Source organism: Mastomys coucha, unplaced genomic scaffold, assembly GCF_008632895.1.
Source record: "Mastomys coucha isolate ucsf_1 unplaced genomic scaffold, UCSF_Mcou_1 pScaffold13, whole genome shotgun sequence".
NCBI lineage: Eukaryota > Metazoa > Chordata > Mammalia > Rodentia > Muridae > Mastomys > Mastomys coucha.
Genome location: NW_022196895.1, coordinates 77,046,333 through 77,063,257, shown reverse-complemented (window position 1 = coordinate 77,063,257; position 16,925 = coordinate 77,046,333). Strand labels below are relative to the sequence as shown.

The window sequence follows — 16,925 nt, the reverse complement described above, 5'->3', positions numbered from 1 at the left end:
TTGAATCATACTTAGGTTCCAACATCAAAATCTAAAAACACAAAGTCAAAACAAACTGAATCAAACAGAAGAAAGGAAGTAATAAAGCACTTAAACAAATAAAATTCAAAAAAAAAGAAAGGCCTAGAGAAAACCAATGAAATGGAAACACTTACCATTCAAAAAAAATTTCTCTTTATAACCTCTAGAAATAAAGTAAAAGTTCAAAAAGAGAGGTGAACCACGAGTGTAAGCCTCAGACAGGGGCATCACTGCAGACCACAGCCATAAGATTGCCATTGTTAAATCACAGTCGCTGTGCACCCATAAATCCAGCCGCGTAGAATCCTACCAGCAGACTGGTAGGAGTTAGAGCTCAACGGCACCAAAACGCCGCTGAAGTGAGAGACAGTCTGAAGTTTCATAGCCATTAGAGCAACTGAATTTGTAACTTAGACGCTGATAGTTTTGTATTAGAATTCTACCACTTACAAGGATACAAAGAGGCTCAAAAGTCCATGCCACTAGGAATGCAGAATCAAGCAGTGCTCCAGAAGAGTTTAGGAGGTTTTCAAATCTCTAAACATGGGCACCTTCCTGCAAACAGCCAATCACTGGGGATATGTGATGACTATTCTCGGTTGACAACGTAATTACCCAGAATTAACCCAAACCCTAGATGCCTGGTATTCCTGTGAGGAATTTTATTGATTGGATCATTAAAGGTGGAGAGCCTCACCTTCAACTGGACCACACTTTCTGGTTGTAGCTATGGACAGGGAAGAAGGAGGCTACTGCTCTTCGCCTGCTTGCCCTCACTCTTGTTGGCAACTTCGGTTCATTCCTTCACTGGTATTACAGCCTACTTCTTCAGCATTCTGGTGTATATTGAAGACTCTCTGAGACATCCAGCCTCGTGAACAAGACAACTATTGGATCTTGGATTTCCTGTTGTGAAGCAGCCATTGTTAGAATAGCCAGACAACTGACTATGAGTTGTTCTAATGGATCCACATACATATTTTTCTTGAACGTGGAGCATTTAATTGGGAGCTTGCTTACAGCTTTAGAATATTATTCCTTGATCATCATGTTGGGAAGCACATGGATATGGCACTGGAGCAATAGCTGAGAGCTTTACACCCTGATCTTCAGGCAACTGACTAAGCAGGACATGGGCTTTCGAAAACTCAAACCCTTCTCCCATTGACACATCTTCTTCAATGGGATCACACCTTCTAATACTCCCTAGCAGTCCACTAACTTGTGACTAAACATTCAGACATATAAGGCTACAGAACTGCTCTCATTCAACCACCGGAGGGCATTTGCCCTTTCTATTATTTGCCTTCTTCACCACTGTGAGAAAGAACATGTCAGAAACAATTTAAAGGGAGAATGGTATATCTTGGCTCATGGTTTCAGTGGGATTACAGTTTGTCATGGAGGGAAGACAGAGTGATGGGAGGGGCTCCACCTATGGTGGCAGGAACATGCAGCTGTCATTTCTCATAGCAGTGTGTGCATGTGTGTGGGGGTGTGTATGTGTGTGTGTGTATGTGTGTGGAGTGTGTGTGAGTGTATGTGTGGGTGTGTGGGTGTGGGGTGTGGGTGTGTGTGTGTGTACGTGTATGTATGTGTATGTGTGTATGTGTGTGTGTGCATGCATGTGCACACCCATGTTTATTCAGGTCCATATTGCAGTAGCAATCATAGATTTGTGATGAACTCAGAAGCAATGTTTTCAGCCTGTTTCTCAGGCTCCTGTCTTGCAGTATGACAACCACTGGCCATTATGAATCTTTATCAGAAATCAAAGAAAAGGGACAGAACTGACTTCCCTCCTCCTGTCAATCCCACAACCTTCCAAATCAGTGTCACCAGCTGGGATCAAGTGCCTGGATGCATAAGGAGATTTCAGAATATAAGCATAGGCACTTAGTCACGTGGTGTTTTCACATAAAAAATGAACATAGAGTTCAGAAAAGATGTCTATATAATAATTAAAAACTGAAAATAGTATGAGTCCCCATATATGGTCCAGCCATCCCATGTTCTGTAGATGTAGTTGACTGCTCAGAACTATCTCAATGGAATTGTGTCATGTAGTAAAAGTAAACTCAAAGCTATTGCATTTTTGTGTCATTCTTGAAACAGAAAATTTATAAAGAAACATAATGGTCAGTGAATGACACACGGTAAAGCAGGAGCCTGGGAAACATTTACTGAAAACATTGCTTCAGAGGTCATCACAAATCTATGATTGTCATTGAAATATGGAACTGAATAAACGTGCATGAACACATGCGTGCATGCACACAGACACTCAAGTACACACACTCACACACACGCATATCCACACATACTCACACATATTCATTCACACATACTCACACTCACACAAAGAGAAACAGAAAACTTCACAATTTAAGAAGGTCAGGAGCTACACTCATGGTCAGCTCCTGGCCTGGGCATTGTTCTTCAGTTGTAGAAAGGGAATCATGAAGAATCTGAGGGAAGGGCATGCTGTTCTCTTCTGGTTCCCCCAGCTGAGAGATTACTCCACAATATAAGATGACAAAATAGCTCTTCTTTTGTGGGTTGCAAATTAAAACACAAACATTAAACTATAATTGTTAAAACAGCTATGTGTTATAGTCTTTTATTATAAAATTACATTTGGTGGTTGCATCATAAAGATGTTAAGAAAATGAAACCTAAAAACTCTGAGTATTTCTATAAAGCACAGAATGGAGTTGTTGACTAGATTTAAAATCACAGTGGATGAAAAAAAAAAAAAGGAAATGTCACAATCAAAGTTGAGAAAGGCAAAAACACATGATTAAGTCTTTATTTCTATACAATAGAACCAGATAGTACAGCACTTTCTAATGTATGCTCTGAACTGCTTAATATTTTAACACAGCTAAATTTGTATTAAATTTCTGGCTTTTATTTAAAATGCAAGCTTATTGTCCTCAGGGGACAGCTTTCTACATCAAAGGTAGACTGGAGGAAGACAAAAAGATAGAAGGGACAAGAGAGACATCAAAGCAGCCCTTTAGGCTGGACTGTAAAGTCATAGCAAGCTTTAAGCCAAAGGGAGGCCATAGTCTGGATTGTATCTTAAAACATGTTCCTGACATTTGGTACAATGTCTTCTTCGCCATCTATTTTTCTCTTGTCAGAGTGTGAATGGTCACACGGCATCAACAAGATGGCATCACATGACTTTCTCATGTCAATATTTCAACATAAAGACCACGATGAAAGGGTCCTAGGACGATCGCCAGCTTCAGCACCCGGACAGCTCCTCATAGCAAGACTTCCTCCGGGAGAACCACATCAGGGATGTCAACTGAGACACAAATGTTCTGGGAGCTCAAAAAGCTCAGGGGTTGGCAACAGAGTTGATGTCACGGGCTCAGGTGTTTCTGGATGCATATCCTGGGTGCAGTTTATGACTTACATTGGCAGCTCAGAAACCACCTTACAGGAGCTGAGACTCAGTGATGGAGAGAGACATTTCTGACAGAACAAAGAGGATATGACTGCCTAGAGGATGAGACCTGGACCTTTGACATTGTAACAAGCTGCCACAGATATCTATACTCGCACAATATGCACCATCCAGGGAATGAGAGCCTGGGCTGCAGAAATAGTATCTCTGCTCCCTATAGAAAGATAGTTGTATCTTTCTCTTCTCTTCATCTGTCAAGCCTCCATGTTTTATAGAATATTTTTTGCACTATCCCAGTAAAAAGAAAGCAGTGTTTTAATAATGGACTTTATTTGGGGAAAGGGGTTGTTTAAAAAACAATTGAATAGAAAGGTTCTCCCTACTCTGGCTCTACCCCCGGTACGCACTCTCTGGTCTCTCATAAGCCTGTGATGTACCATTAACAATGTGACTGACAGCTGATACTGTGATAGACATCAGGACTCACCCCATGTTCCCCCCTAAAACAGGGTATAGAAAGTGTAAGAGGTGCTCCCATGAGCTGTGTCTCATGAAGGATGTGAAGTCTATGCTCATAGGTGTGGCTCAGGTTTTCAACAGAGCAAACTCATCATCCAACTTCATATGAGAAGTGGGGCTGAGTTGCATACAGAGCTGGGACCTCGAGGCTGGGTTAAGTACAGGGGCTCATATCCTATCGTGGGCCTGACTTGGAGGTACAGGGACATTGGACATTGGACACTCTCCACCACTGTTAAGATACTAACATCTCATAGAACCCAATGTTATGGAGGAACGAGGTCATCAACCTGTTCTGTCAAGAAATTTGGGACATAAAATACCTGCAGGAAACTGCCTCAGTCATATGCCCCTTAGTGGGATAAGTAAGCTCACATCGTTAGTCAGGAAACTTGGGAGCAAGTGGTCCTATCAAAGAGGCAAAGCAAAAGAAGTTCTTGGGTTTCTTGTTGCCTGAACTATGGTACATCACTTGATGCTAATGTAGATCAGCATCTACTCATCCTATACATTTGTAAGAGCCTTACCTGAAGTCCTCTCTGGTGATGCCCAATCCTACCTCCTTCCCACCTAGCTCAGAGCCGGACAACAGAACATCCATCAGAGAACACAGATATTTACATTATGATTCATTATGGTAGCAAAATTACAGTTATAAGGTAGAAACAAAGATGCTTACAATCTGGGGTGGGGGGGCTGTCGCCATGACATGAGCAACTGTCTTGAAGAATCACGGCATCAGGAAGGTTGAGAACCACTGTGTTGAACAATAAAACCTTTCATAGCCAATAGCTAGACAATAACTGCGCCTATTGGGACTTAGCTTCTGCAGTCTTTTGAGGGAGAACTGGTAGCCAGAGCCTTGAGGGCAGCAGGCCACTCACCTCAGCCTGGCTCTTGCTTGAGTTAGTCACAGCCATAGTGACAGAGGTATGCAGCGGACCCTTCCTTGAGTGATGGAGACATCCAAGCTAGCTGGTAAGGAGCTGAGGATGAAGAAAGTCACACTCCATCTTCTCCTACAGGATAATAGATTCTTCCAATGGATTGGACAATGCCCCCACCAAACCTGAACCCCAGTACATGTAAGTGTAGCCTCATCTGAAAACACTCTTTGCAAAGGATAGGGTCAATATTAGCCTAAATCAACGTGTGTCTGGGGCCAATAAAGCACGCATGCACAGGGGAGGGCCCTGTGAGGAAAAACTCAAAATTAGATCAAAGTCTCCTTGATATAAGTCAAGGAGAGAAATCTCACAGAGCAGCCCTGTCAGTGGCCAGATCTGAAACTTTCAGCCTGAAGAACCATTGAGATGTTGACAGGCTGGCCAAAAAGATTCATTATGAAGGTGCCAGTAGATCACTAACACGGAGCCCAAAGAACTCTGGTCCATTCATAATTGACAACCAAGTCAAAGCAGCTCCTAGAAAATAAGTGAGTGGGAGAGCTGGACTGGGCCCCTTACCCAGTGGTCCCCCAGATGAGAATGAGGTTACCTAGGTTACAATTCGTCATCCACAGAAGCTTCCCTGTCCCAAGAATACGTAGCACCCACCTCTGTCTCCTCTGTAAGCCAGTGGTTCTCGCCTGTGGGTTGTGACCCTTTTAGGGGGTCAAATGACCCTTTCACAGGGGTCACCCAAGACCATCTGTACTGGCTGGGTTTGTGTCAACTTGACACAAGCTGGAGTTATCACAAAGAAAGGAGCTTCAGGTGAGAAAATGGCCTCCATGAGATCCAGCTGTAGGGTATTTTCTCAATTAGTGATCAAGTGAGTAGGGCCCCTTGTGGGTGGTGCCATCCCTGGGCTGGAAGTCTTGGGTTCTATAAGAGAGCAGGCTGAGCAAGCCAGGGGAAGCAGGCCAGTAAGGAACATCCCTCCATGGCCTCTGTGTCAGCTCCTGCTTCCTGACCTGCTTGAGTTCCAGTCCTGACTTCCTCTGGTGATCAACAGCAATGTAAGAGTATAAGCTGAATAAACCCTTTCCTCCCCAACTTGTTTCTTGGTCATCATGTTTTTGTACAGGACTACAAACCCTAAGACACCATCCAAAAACATATTTACATTGTGATTCATAATAGTAGTGAAATTACAGTTATAAGTAGTTTTTTTATTATTATTTTTAAATATCTTTATGGTTAGGGGTCACCAGAACATGAGGAACTGTACTAGTGGGTCACATCATTAGGAAAGTTGAGACCCACTGCTTTAAGCAATAAAACCTCTCTCCTCTCACAGTTAAGAGCTACACATTAACTGTGCCTATCTAAGACATGCAGAGACTCCTCCAAGGCTGCTGAGGAATGTGGCAGTCTGCACTGCACTCCTTGGCCCATAGATACTCATAGACCCCAAGCTTAGGGGAGAACGTGGAAGAAACTTTGGACGAGAGGTCAGAAACCCTCTGGAGACAAAAGCTCTCATGTTGGCGTGGAACTGGTTATCTTGAGGGTAACCCTGATTTAACCTTAGCCCTTTGTCGTCAAAAATCTATGTGAAAGAAAAAGAAAAAAAAAAGGAGGAATGTAAGACGTTAAGATTTCTTGAAAGTGAGATTTTAAAAAGAAAAATCTAAACAAAAGGCAAACGAAGCCAACTTGGTAGCGGCTGACTGTCTAGGGAAACCCCCGCGGGGGTGCAGACAATGCAGGAGGCGGGAGCCGCACCTGCAGGGTCCTGGTAAGCTTAGGGTTCACCAATTTACTCCTGCACGCGAGGCCTTCACACGGCAGGAAATTCCATGCTGCAGAGAAGAGTGGGATGAAGACCTGGTAATTGTTAGTTCTGTTGTAAGCACACCAAGCATTTGGGAGGAACGGCTCTCCACGGTCGGGTATGACCTTTTGCGGAACTCGGGGATCTCAGGGTGACAGGCTCACACGCCCACGCTCCCTGTATTGTCACAGTCTTGGCAAGGCTGGGAGGCGGGCCTGTGTTTCATGTCATCAGATGGTTGTAATTATGACAAATGATGAAATGTGTTATTTTCAGCAAAGCCACGGCAGGCAGAAGGGACAGGAAGAGCTGGGAAGCCCGAGGCTGCGGTGGCTTTGGAAGCCGTTCTCTCTGCTCATATCCAGGGACGCTGAGGCTGGGAGCCTGTGGCTCTGTGCCTATATGTTTTCAGTGCCAACCTCCTCTGCTTACCAAATATGTCTGCTGCCAAACCGCTGTGTGCTGTGCTGGGATTCTACTAGCGCAGAGTGCTTCCCGCTAAGGTGAGGCATCCCTGGTTAAGTCACTAATGGGCCTCTACTCTGGAATGGGTGCTGTATGCTATCAGCCCAGCTGAGCTGTGAGTTTGACCAACCAGAGGGCAGAATTTCACTTCTGGTAGTTTTGGGCAGCCCCTCTCTCCGCACTTCCCACTACTTTATCGAAAAATAAGATCCCCTTCCTTGACTCAGGCGCTGTGCACATCGCACCCATGAAGGGACATGTTTGAAGGAAGATGGACTGCTGCCGCCCGGTAAGCAGCAGTAGTAGCACAACAGGTGTATTGCCTTTACCCGGCAGCCTGCCCAACACTGGTCCTCGAGACCCCAGCCCCTCCCCCTTCGTCAAGTGGGACCTACCTCTGTGACCACAAGGTAGGGACTGCAGGGTTGGTGCGAGAAGAGCCTCAGTGGTGACATCTTTGCGTTCCTAGCAGGAGGGAGGTCCCTTTCCCTGCCCAGCAGGATTATTCTGCTTGCACTGCCCTTATATAACCCTCAAGACACATAAGAAACCCTCATCCCCACCCCGCTTTCTCTGGTGAAATTACTGTAGAGCTGTTTTCTTTGTCAGCAATGTTTTTGACCTGTCTATTTGCCTCAGACCTATGTCGTGGAACTTAAAGCCTGGAGGGGGGTGGGTATCGTGGGCTCTTTTGGCCTACTGTGTGGTCAGCCATGGGATTCATGGTTACCTCACCTCTGTCTCCCGATTCCTATCTTCACACCTTTAGGCACATCCCCTCACACACCTTTTCTGTCTCTTGCGGGCAGGGCTCCCAGCAGTGGAAAGTCTACAGACAATCATGAAAGAGAAAGCCCTTTGTCCGCACTGTGGAGACCCCCAGGAGAGGTCTGCTGGGCAGGGGAGGATTTCTGTTCCGCCCATACCTTTCCTCCATTCTACCCACTTCTTGGTTACAAGAAGAATGTAGTAGGGAAACTGGGGGAACAGGCGGCCCCATGCTTGGTGTAGTGTGAGATCTGGCCCTAAGTTGAAGGCCCTCTGTTTATGGAGCACTGGCCTTGTCCAAGCTCCCCCAACTGGCCTCAGTAGCCTGGACAGCCCCACCCTGGTGTCCTGACCCAGCCACGTGCCAGGTGGGTTGTTTCAACTGCTTTTACCCTCTCTCGTTCTTTCTCCTTAGGCATCAGCCAAATGGCATCAGCTGATACCTAGGGATTTCAAGAGTCCCATAGCAGATGTTGTCCTTTAACCTAAGCTGGATTCGATACAGAAGTCCAGGGACTGGCAGCAAAACTGGGCCCAGATGGCATGTGGGAAAGTCCCAGGTCTTCACCCTCGGCCTTCCTTGGCCCTAAAATGACGAGGAACAGGAAGCCCCTGCCTGTGAAAGGGCCGGGAAAGACACAAGCCCCGTGGTTCCTTTAAAGGCACCTGCGACCTCAGAGTCTCCCCATCCCACTTGCTGCCCTCATAACTAAGCCCAGTTTCCCAGTGTGTCAACTCCTGAAGGCTTCAGTGGGTCCTTACTGTGTTGGCCGACTTTTCTGTCACTGTAACAAGAATTTGCCCAGAGCATCTTAAAGAAAACTGCTCCACAAATTTCCTTATTCCGTTTTTTGTTTCAATACAAGGCAGCAGCTTTGTTCACTTCATGGTGGCAAGGAAGGAAGGCAGAGGAAGCGTGAGGGGGAGGAGGGAGAGTGGGAGGGAGAAGGAGGAGCATGACATGATGCCCTTTAAAGGTGCACCAGCTAGGGGCCTCCACCTTCTCACTAGACTCCACCCCTAAAGTCTCAAGCACCACCCCAAACCACGTGACTAGGTGGGGACCAATCACGCACGCAGCACATGAACCTGTGGGGGACATTTCACATTTAAACAGGAGCAAGTTGTCTCCAGGGAGAGCAGAAAATCTAATGTTTACTAAAATCTAATGTCTAAAATCTAAAATCTACTAAGAATTGCTCCTGCGCTGTCATTCAAGATGAAGGCGAGACCCTACATGGAGGGAAATCTATGATCCCCTCCTGGGAGGAAATATATTGTAAAGGAGACGATCAAGCTTGGACAAGCTGCCTCCATCATGACCTAGGCTGAGTCTCCTGTGTCCTACGCCCGCTTCCCCTGTGCTTCTCCTAGCATGACGTGTGACCTTTCTAGATCTGCATGTATCCGTCCATCTAAACACCAAGATGATGGCGCCTGTGCTGTGGAACAAGGCCACGGCCTAAGCTTCCCGGCTGGAAGTTTTCAGTGCTAAGAAAATGGAACCATGGGTGACTGGGAATCTTCTTAGAGTCGCAGAACAAGCCAGGGTAGTGTCCTCCCAACTCCTGTCACTGGCTCTTGGCAAATGTGTGCTATTATAATGTTTTTATCTCACTCAGGGTAACAAGGGAGAACACCCCTTCCCTTGTCCTGCCATTCCTAAAACACGAGATAACCATCCTTAGTCCTTAGAGCACCTCTGTGTGTGTGTGTGTATGTGTGTGGGGTGTGTGTGTGTGTGTGTTTGTGTGTGTCGGGGTGTGTGTGTATGTGTGTGTACGTGTGTGTATGTATGTGTGTATGTGTCTGTGTTTGGAGGATGTGTATGTGTGTATGTTTGTGTGTGTGTGTGTTTGTGTGTGTTTGTGTGGGAGAGGCGTGTGTGTATGTGTGTGTATATGTGTGTTTGTGTGCGTACGTGTGTGTACGTGTGTGTATGTGTGTGTGTTTGTGTATGTATGTGTGTGTTTGTGTGTGTATATGTGTGTGTTTGGGGGGCGTGTGTATGTGTGTGTATGTGGGTGTGTATGTGTGTGTACGTGTGTGTGTGTTTGTGGGGGGGCGTGTGTGTATGTGTATATGTGTGTGTATGTGTGTGTGTTTGTGTGTGGGCGTGTGTGTGTATGTGTGTGCATATGCATGTGTGTGTATGTGTGTGTTTGTGTGTATGTGTGTATGTGTATGTGTGTGTATGTGTATGTGTGTGTACATGTGTGTGTGTGTTTGTGTGTGGGCATGTGTGTGTGCATGTTTGGGGGCATTTTATGTGCGTATGTGTGTGCACACGCGTGTGTGTGTGTGTGTTTGTGTATGTACGTGTGTGTATGTGTGTGTTTGTATGTGTATGTGCGTGTGTTTGGGGAGGTGTGTGTGTATGTGTGTATATGTGTGTGTATGTGTTTGTGGGGGGCGTGTGTGTATGTGTGTATATGTGTGTGTGTATGTGTGTGTATTTGTGTGGGGGCGTGTGTGGGGGCATGTGTGTATGTGTGCACACACATGTGTATGTATGTATGTGTGTTTGTGTGTGGTCATATGTGTGTATGTGTGTTTGTTTGTGTATGTGGGTGGGCATGTGTGTGTGGGTGCGTGTGTGTGTGTGTGTGTGTGTGTGTGTGTGTGGTTTGTTTTGTTTGTTGTTGTTGTTGTTTGAGACAGGGACTCTCTGTAGCCCTGTCTGGCTGTCTTAGAGTTCACTACGTAGCCCAGGCCTGCCTCTGCCTCCCGAGTGCGAGTGCTGAGATTAAAGGTTTACTGGGCCACGTGCAGCCTCGCCAGGGTGCGCCACTCAGGTCCTCAGCAAATGTCAGAGCCTGGCAGCAGACCATGCCTCTCATCCTCTAGCTGCTGTGGGAAATGCAGGTGTGTAACATCATGGAGGTGCCGCGCCCTGCTGCCCCCCCCTTGCCGCCCACCCCCACCCTCTGTGTCACGCTGAGCTTTGCAGCCACACAGGAAGAATAAGGATAGATCTTCAGCAACAAACTATGGAAAGACCCCTCAGGTGATGGCACCGGGGAGATCTGGTCAAAGGAACCTGGGATGCAAAGGAACTGGTTCTCTGGAGTCCAAAGCAGAGGTACAGAGCCTCATGACAAAGGCACAGCAGAAGGCCTGGCATGTGTCTCTGCTGCCCTTGCTCACGCGCCCCTGAGTGAGCACCCTTCTACAGGGCCTCATTGTTACCTGAGCAATCTATCCCCCACACAGCTATTTTGGTAGAATTCAGAGCTTTTTCAAAAAAAAAAAAAAATGCTTGCAATGTATCATATTTTATAAAGCCATGCATACAGTCATATAATTTCTAGTGAAAAGAAATTGATCAAAACCTCAATAGAAACCTGTAATTTAAAAACTCACAGTGAACTAAACTTTTATCCAAACTCTACTTGTCAAACAGCAGCAGGCAAAAAGCATTCACAACATAAAGTCCCCAGTGGCCTCAGAAGACACACAGACATAATGTGTTGAGCAGGTATATGAACCAGCCACAGTCACTTGCTGGAGAACCGTGTACTGTATCCATGCTCACAGGATGCGGTTTGTGAACACCACCCTGAGCCTTGGAGCCACTCGGATCGATTCTGCAAAAGCAAAAGCTGCTATCTATAGGGCTAATTGCAAGCAGCACTGACTTCAACAGGTGGAGCTCAATGCTTTCCCACTAAGAAGAGGCAGACTCTCAAATGTCCAAAGAACAGCCTCAAAATCCAGCTTCTGCCTTGATTGCTCCTAGGAACCAACGGTCGTAAACCGGCATACCAACTTCACATACCGGCACATGAGCAAACACATGAGCACGTGTGTACAATTCTGTGCGTGCACACACACACATGCACACATGCATATCCACAGTAAGCCTGTGGCTGACGGGGCTCCAAGGCGCCCATCACTTCCCTGCCAGAGTTTACAGCTGCAGTGAACAGTTTGATGTGACTCTAATTTCTAATTACTCCTCACTGGGAAAGGGGGGAGGATGTCAATTTTACTTGTCCCGTGGTGAGACACAAAATGATTCTACTTTCGGCTGCCAACCAAATCATCCTATTCTTCAGCGGGGCTAAGAATAATCATCTAAATAGCAAAAATCAACGGGAGCAAAGAACATTGCAGGAAGGGCTCTAGCTTTTGCAGAGTGGTGTGCCCAGGAATCTAGAAGGTGCACAATGGTCTTTGGAAGCTCTCTGAAGTTTTCATGTGAGGCTGTGTGTCACCTTAACTCAGCAGTGCAAGACGCCTTGGGCTTTCCGACTGTCCCATACCCCTGGTCTCAGCGACAGTCCAGCCCGCCCCTCACCTTCTAACTTGAAGTCCTTCAGTGTGATGGTTGTTTTCCACTTATCTAGTTTATGTTGCTGTTCATTTATTTGGTGTCCTATGATTGTAACTCCTATCCTGGAAGGCAGAGACAGGAAAACCCCAAAGGCTCCCTGGCCAGCCAGGATAATTGTCTTGGTGAGCTCCAAATTTAGTGACGAATGTCTCAAAATATAAGGTGGAAAGTGGCAGGGCCGGACACCTGACGATAACGCCTGGCTTCTACGTGTGCATGCACAGGCATGTATGACTGTACACATGCATTCACGTACGAATATGCCACATACACCCATGCACACACACATGAACACACACACATATACACACTATATTAGTTATAATCTTCAAGACAGACAATAAAAAAAATCCTTAAAATAAATTACGAGAAAAGACAAAGGCATTAAACTAACACACGCACGTATCTATTTAACCTCAAAGAAAACCATAAAAAAAAAGAACCAAATGACACAAAATATAAAATAGCAATTTGGTCTCAATAGTGTTCAAAGACAGTATAAATCCATTTTCTCTGCTGTCCTTTGGGCCGTTATTGTCACACAAATTATACCTTTGTATATTGCATGCCTATCAACACATATTCCTAATTATTGCTTCACACAGTTGTCTTTTAACTCAGGAGAGAAGAAGTGTCGCAAACAGAAACTAAACACACCTCCAGGCAAAGGCTTTCCCACTGTGTGAACTATGAGTCAGGCAGATAAAGACAGCCTTGTAAGTGGGGTCCTTCCAGGGGGCCTGCGGCCGGCCTAGGAAGGCACGTGTGGATGTGGAGGAGTTCTCGCGCTACTCAGGGTGCTGCTCGCGGCTTTCACTGGGACACTACAGGGCTGGGGAGGGGGTGGGGGCAAGGCCAGCTAGTGCTGAAGAGCTCCGGTTACCCCCAGGTCCTTTCCGTCTTTTCTTTAGCAGGTTGCTCCTCTGATTGCTGAAAATATTTCTCCAATTCTCAGAGCTCTGAAAAAGACAATCCAACCATTTTTGCTAAGTTTCGTTTCTTGTGTTGTTGTTGTTGCTCCTGCTGCTGCTGCTGCTGCTGCTGCTGCTGCTGCTGTTGATGCTCTTCTTCCCTTCCTGGTGTCACCAATGTTCAAAGTTGTTCTGGGACCAATTCCAGGAGGAAGGGTAGGTCTCAGCCTGGACTGTGATGTCACAGTAGTAGGCTCAAGGTAGCTCATCTTCGTGAGAACTGTAGGGTCGTAAGTGGGAACGTTGTTGGGGCAGCAGAACACACTCCCCTCACCCAACTCCCCCAGCACGATTGCTGGTTTGTCTTGATAAAACTGAGTGTTGGGGTGCTGCTATGCTATCCTCTCAGACCCCGCGAGAACATAGTAGAGTTTGGATTTCTAGTGTGCCTAGTGATGAATGGTCACTTAACCAATAACCGAATTAAATGCCAATGGATAAAGTGCTCCACTGAACAAAGATTAACAGGGTAGGGATTTTTTGTAAAAAAAAAAAAAATTAATAAAGGAAGCCAAACTAACCAAGCAAAACCAAAACACAAGCTTCACCTATACGCAGTCTGAAAGACACACACCTTAGACCCCCAAAGCACAAAGAGGTTGGAAGTAAAGTTTGGGGCAAAGAACATCATGCAAAAGACAACTAATAAGGATCCCCACAGAGAGAGCCAACTGTCAGTTAAGTGTTATCAGGACAAAATGTGAGGGGCTCTCGGCCTATAAAGAGATTTAACAATTATAAACATGTATGCACTAAAGAACACATCCAGAAAAGCATGGATCAACATGGACACTGACAAGAAAATAGAGAATTCAAACCAACTTTTGATTCTAGATACCATAGGTAGACAGGAAGCCAAAGAAACAAGAGTTGGAAACTGCTAGGAAACTGCTAGGCACCTAACACTAGACAGGGCGTCTGAGATTCTACCCAAGGTTATCTAGGATCCTCTATCCAAGGACACCTAGCAGGATCCATAGAGATACCCGGAAAGCTGCATTGGAATTTCTGGAAAGTTCCAAATCGGGGACACCTGGAAGGTTCTACCTTCAACACCAGAGTACAACTTCTTCCCAAGTACACTCTAAAGGAATTTTAGAAGAAACCACAACTAAGGCAATAAAGCAAATATCAGTCAGCTTCAACAAACTAAAATCCTACAAAGTGTATCCTCTGACTGCAAGGGAGAAAATAGAAATTAAAAACATACCTGAAGATTCAGAATACAAAGAAATTAAACAATACACTTTTAAATTTAAAAAAAGAAAAGAAAGGTTAAGTTTTAAAAGTTCACAGTGGAAAACAGACACATTCTGAGGCAAATGCAAGCAAGCACACAATATTCCCAGACCTGTAGCAGAAGCCATGGTTAGAAATACATCAGGCTATAGTCAAGCCTGTAGGGTATTTTCTTAGTTAGTGATTGATGGTTGATGGCTTAGCCCATTGTGGGTAATGCCATCCTTGGGCTGGTGGTCCTGGGTTCTATAAGAAAACAAGCTGAGCAAGCCATGAGGAGCAAGCCAGTAAGCAGCACCCCTCCATGGCCTCTGCATCAGCTCCTGCCTCCAAGTTCCTACCCTCTTTGATTTCCTTTAATAATGAACAGTGATGTGGAAGTATTAGCCAGATAAACCCTCTTATTTCTGAATTTGAAGGGGAAAGAGAAAGAGGGAGAAGGAAAAGAGAGGGAGACACCTTAGTCGCTTTACAGAACTTGGGGCTTGACACAAGTGAGTTTTTTCACATGAGCATCTCAAAACTCATGATGCAATCTGAATTCGCCAATGTATTCACATTTTCTCCTTAAAGTTTGTCTTCAGTTACGTTTGAGTCTGTGGGTATTTGGACTCACATGCAGGTGCCTGAGGAAGCCAGAAGAGGGCGTCATATCCCCTAGAGCTGGAATCACAGGTGGTTGTGAGCTGGGTGGTAGGAACCAAACCTGCATCCTTTGTAAGAGCAGCAGCCATTCCTAACTGCTAAGCCAGCAGTACTCAACCTCCCTAATGCTGTGATCCTTTAATGTTGCTGAGACCCCCCAACCATAAGATTAGTTCACTGCTAATTCCTAACTGTAACTTTGCTGTTGTGAATTGTAAATATCTGGTAGGCAGGATATCTGATATGGGACCCCACGCCCACCTCAAAGGAATTACAACCCACAGGTTGAGAACCGCTGGCCATCTCTCTGGCTCCTTCTTCAAATTTTACCTTTCCTGTTGATCTTCCTCATCAAGCCACAAGGAGAGTCCATCCCGTTTCCAGCTACAGAAATCTGACCAAAGCACTAAAGAGAATGAGTCCGAGCCCTGGCATTTCTATAGGATGCCTTGTGAACAGGGGCTTTTAAACAGTTTACGATGTAATCACTCTGACCACAGAACAGTCTAGAAGGAAGAAAGGAAATAACAGGACAATGACAGGGGGAAGAAAGAAAGCATTGCGAATGCACAGTGATTTAGTGGCATTCTTTTCTCATTAAACGAGCCAGGAGATCACAGACTAAAAATCACTTAAATATGATTTTAAAATTAATTATGTTCCACCCCATAATAGCACTTAAAGTGCATTAAGGCTTCGTCGGACTTGCCAGATGGGAAATGTGCTTTGCCCTCACTGTGTGTGTGGAGCCTGGTCTGTGAGCACCAAGTTCCACACAGCATTTGCAAATGGGCTGCTGGGGAAACCCGGATGTGTGCAATATCCCTTCATCAGAGAGTCTGGCAAATTCTGTGACTGGCCTCAACTTGTTAAATTATGAAACCAAAATTAACCTCATCATCACTGTGCCGGGCTTGAACCTCATTAAATTAAGAATGAAAGAAGAATATAAACTTGTAGGTGGTGATAAATATTATATTTTTGAAAATATTACGTTTTTGTCCTTACCGATAAACCATTGCTAGTGACCAATAACAAAACATCCTTCAAAGTTTAATAAGAGGTTCAGGCTTATATTTTTCAGCATTATGTATATGTGTGTATATATATAGTATATGAATGTGTGTGTACATATAAATTAATATATATATTTCTGCCATATATGTGTGTGTGTTCATATGTATGCACACACATGCATACCCACATATCTTGAGGAGGGGAAGAAATCCATCATAAAGTACACAGTGCCTGACCTCCTGGGACTCTTCACCCCTCACCTCAGTGAGCTCTAAACGACCTTGTGAAGACCCCTGCCCTGAGGACAGACATCCACGGCCCCCAAAGGCAGACCCAAGGAGCAAGTGATATTTAAAAGCCACCCTGTAAGTGCAAAGATTGCAGTGAAACCAAAGAAAAAGTGTGAAAGCAACCCTAATTAAGTCACTTCCTAAAAGGCCAGGCTTGACTCTGAAAACCTTCCCCTAGGAGAGCCGCAAGAACTGAAAGAAACCAGATGTGCAGTTTCCAGGACAGCAAGGAAATCATGGCGAAGCGGGTTCTGTGTATCTTCCACCTGTCAATAGTGCTGGGAGCACTGAGAGCAATAATCGATAAGTCATATCGCCCAAATCCATAGTGTGGCCAGTCTGCAGGAAAATCAATCGCCCTGTTATAAGTAAGCTGCTTGGAAGATTTTATTGAGGTTTTTTTTTTTCCTTTCTCTAATGTTAAGCATGATGGTTCTATTTGGTGCTCTTTTAATTAAAAGCAGACAGGCTCTGCCAGCTACATCCCAGCTCTGCCAGCACCTGATTGCACAATAAGA

General features: G+C 45.3%; 1 long non-coding RNA gene across 1 annotated transcript; it reads left to right on the top strand.

Annotated features, from left to right (window-relative positions):
* The first annotated feature begins 7,509 nt into the window (after window positions 1-7,509).
* On the top strand, window positions 7,510-8,743 carry LOC116087743. The gene is made up of 2 exons (XR_004117605.1): window positions 7,510-7,551; window positions 8,325-8,743. It is a non-coding gene; the product is annotated as an uncharacterized LOC116087743 (long non-coding RNA).
* The last annotated feature ends 8,182 nt before the right edge of the window (window positions 8,744-16,925 follow it).